Source organism: Triturus cristatus, chromosome 10 (genome assembly GCF_964204655.1).
Source record: "Triturus cristatus chromosome 10, aTriCri1.1, whole genome shotgun sequence".
Taxonomy (NCBI): Eukaryota; Metazoa; Chordata; class Amphibia; order Caudata; family Salamandridae; genus Triturus; species Triturus cristatus.
Window position 1 is genome coordinate 1196118958 of NC_140593.1, and position 4332 is coordinate 1196123289.

The following is a 4332-nucleotide window of genomic DNA, read 5'->3' on the forward strand; positions in this document are numbered from 1 at the left end:
ATTCAAATTGGCAAAGAAATTTCGTTTTGGGACTAATGTGAAAACATGACTCTGTGTGGAAATAGGAATTACACGCAGAGATGTATTGCGTTTTTTTCTGGTGATTTCACAGTTGCATTAGTAGGAAAAAGGGGGAGCGATTTTTGGGGGGAAGAAGCAGACTCTTAGCACACACCCATCTGCTTGCCATGTATAATCATGCACAGTATTTACAAGCGAGTGGGGTTTTCAGGTTTTAGTCTGTAATGCAAATACATTCAGCATCACTAAGGCTGGTTGCCCTTGCTGGAATGTAGGCAGCCACCCAGGTTACACATGGTGGTGGTCTGAAAAAGCAGTTTGGACATGTGCATTTAAAAAAATCAAAAAAGTGGTTTCATAATGTGTCAGTCTGTAAAAGTGACCAATTCTATTGTGGACTTAATAAATTATTCAAAACTTTTTCGTGAACCAAAATGTTACAGAGAATCGGTGAGATCTGGACAAATTAAACTTTAGAATTTTATTGGATTACCGTTGGAAATTTATTCCCCAAAAAATTTAAAATTACTATTTGGCCTAAAGGAAATGGAATCAGATGTATTGTGAAGTTATTTGAGATATAATATTGTGATTATACTTCTGAAACAAACATATCAGACGGTATTTTAAAGAAATAAGTATTGGTATTAGATGATATTTTTTTAGAATATTATGCATTTCTATAATGTTAAGTTTAAGTAAAAAGAGATTCTGGGCTTTTTTAATACAATCTTTGAGATTGTTATTTTTTTTTGCCCGCTGTAAAATGATGAATGCAATTGCTTTCACAATTTATAGTGAAATGCAATATATTCTGAAAACAGCAAAAATAAGGCAAAAATATTTTTTGAAAAATATATAAATATGTGTACTGTATTATAAAATGTTTTAAAAATATTAATACTTTTTTCTTTTTTTTCAGATTGATATAGAAAAATTTCGAAAACTAGAACCATTTTTCAAGCATTTTTTTTTTAAAACAAATGAATAAATATTTTTTTGAGTGGGTATGGTAAGTCAATAATAATAATTGTAGTCTCTCAAGGACCTTGTAATGTGATAATTGATTTTTAGTGTTTTTTAAAAAAAAAAAAGAAAAAAATTACGCGTACGGTAAAAAAAAAAATAAAAAAAGTTTTTAAAAAACATATGTAAAAAAAAGATGAAAGATAAGGTTGGCTCTTAAAAGAGCCGTTGTGTTCATGCAGGGACAGAGCAAAGAAAGACTGGGAAAATTAGTCAAAGCGACAAGTGTGCTGATCTATTTTGTTGTTCACTAGGGAAACACTGGTCTCCCTATGACAAATTAGATCATGACAAGAGGCGCATCGAATATCAACCCTCGCAAACCGAGGGTTAATTTCCAGAGGGCCAGCAAAAGGAGATGCTCCCCCCACAGATGAAGGGCTCACCTGACCTGCAGAAGAAGGAGTCAGCCCTGCAGATGATGGTCCAGGCTGAGCTGCTGTGGATGTGCTTGGTTGACTTTCTGAAGAGTTACCTCCAAAAAGTCGAGCATGTGTCCTTCTGTGTACATCCTTGAGGTGTCTCTTCATGGTATGATTCCCAAAGGAATACTTCTTGTCAGGATTACCTCTTGAAAGTACACGCTTACACAGCTTACAAGTTACTAAAGGTGCATTTACCTTTTGCTGGCCTTCAGGAAAAGTAAAATAATCCCATACATAAGAGGGCTTTTGTTTCCTCGCTTTCTGCCTCAAGGTAGTGCTGCTAGTGCTAGCCTCACTCTCAGAAGAGCTCTGCTGTTCTGCCATCGTATCACAAAGACAACCCAGCTCCTTCTCCTAAGGGATCACAAGCAGAAATGAGGGGAATGGGTGTGGTGTAGGAGAGTTCTAGAACTGAAAGTAGTTTCAACCAATCAAAAGTTGTGTTTCATGATCACATGACCTACCGTACGCTTACGGTACGCTTACGGTACGCTTACGGCAAAAGTGCGCATGCGCGTAAAAAAGACACGCGCTTGCGCGCATGCGCATAACAGTCACTACCCGACACTTCCGCGTAACGTGCGCGTGTAGCGTACGCGCGCACGCGTCCCACGCGGAGTACGCGCGGCTACGCAAATTGCGTAACTATACGCAAGCAGCGTAGAAAAATTACGGGCGTTGCGTAAACCGTACGCTTACCGTAAGCTTACGGTACGCGTACTAAAAAAATAATAAAAAAAAAAAAAAATGTACTGCAAATAAATTTTACATGTTTATTTTAAAAAATATATTTAAAAAAAACATATTAAAGAATTTTAAAAATTTAACCATAGTCTTTATAAAAGGTAAGAAAATTAAAATAAAAATATGTTAAAAAAAATAGAAGAAAAAAAAACAATTAGCATTTAAAAAACCTTGCAAATTCACTGAAAAAACCATGGGTTTCACACACGTTATAGTTAGGAATTAGCATTTAAAAAACCTTAGAAATTCAGTGAAAAAACCATAGGTTTCACACACGTTATAGTTAGGAATTAGCATTTAAAAAACCTTAGAAATTCAGTGAAAAAACCATAGGTTTCACACATGTTATAGTTAGCTGGACATTTTACTCGTAAAAAACCAATGAAATTCCCCCGTTATAGTTAGTTCAGCTAACTATAACTCGCGCGCCCGCAATGCACTGCTGATGACGTCACATATTACATCACTCATGACATGGTCAGTGACATCACTCATGACATCACTGATGACATCTCAAATGACATCACTGATGACCTCACTGATTACATCATCCTTGTGATAGAGTGGCAGACCTCCTCTTCCCCTAATAAAACCTTTGATACACACATTCAAAAATAGAGACTAAAATTTACATAAGAATGGACATACCAATAACAGTTACAACAACCTCTTCAGTAATTCTAAGATCCACATACACATCCACTCATTCACCAACAGTCCAATACAGTCACTCATACATGTACTCACTTATCATATGTACTCATACACCTATACATCCTGTTACACAATGCCACTCATCCATAGAGCTACTCACACACATAGTCACTCATGCTAATAAAGAATCAAACATACATTTACTTGCATATACAGTTATACACACACCACCACACTTACTTCTACGGAAACTTACACATACTTAGTCTTTTAAACAATCACTTATAGAAATACATACTTATTCATACAGGAACTCTTTCAATCTCTCACTCTCACATATACTCACATATATAAACCAATAGTCACATATACTAGTTTTAAACATATGTAGTTACTCATAAAGACTCTATTGAGACAGTCATTCACTCACTAACACACCCATACACACACACATCCACCCATGCAGTCCTGCACACATGCTCTGTTCAACACATACAAACAGTGAGTCACTCATTCATGCACCTATGCACTACGTAATACCCCCACCAAACCATGCAGACACTCATACTGATACTCAAAAAACCAACTAATAACCTATATAGACACCCATGTAGCTACTCACCAACCCATGCAGCCACTTATACACAAAGTGAAAAAATGATACAGATATTTATATATTTAAACATTACTCACTAAGCCATGTATTCACTATGATACACTTAATCAGTCAGTTACACAATCAATTTTTCAAAAAGAAATCATCCATTTAGACAGTAATATACCCATTTATTCTTCCATCGACCTTGAGATATACATATATAAAACATTTAATTTTCAGAAAAACACACATTCACTGGATGATGTCATCAGTGAGGTCATCAGTGATGTCATTTGAGATGTCATCAGTGATGTCATGAGTGATGTCACTGACCATGTCATGAGTGATGTAATATGTGACGTCATCAGCAGTGCATTGCGGGCGCGCGAGTTATAGTTAGCTGAACTAACTATAACGGGGGAATTTCATTGGTTTTTTACGAGTAAAATGTCCAGCTAACTATAACATGTGTGAAACCTATGGTTTTTTCACTGAATTTCTAAGGTTTTTTAAATGCTAATTCCTAACTATAACGTGTGTGAAACCTATGGTTTTTTCACTGAATTTCTAAGGTTTTTTAAATGCTAATTCCTAACTATAACGTGTGTGAAACCCATGGTTTTTTCAGTGAATATATATATATACATATACATAAGTAATCATATAAAAACAGAGATATAAGTAAGTGATAAACATCAAGAATGTCCCTATATGAAATCTCCATAGAGATACATGGAAAGAGAAAAAAGACATTCGCAGTCTATCTCTGTCATTATGTTAGTCCAAACTACGGCCAATCAGGCGCCAGCTCCTCTCTAGAACCTTCTCCTCAGAGCTCCTCACCTCAGATTTTATACCGCACGT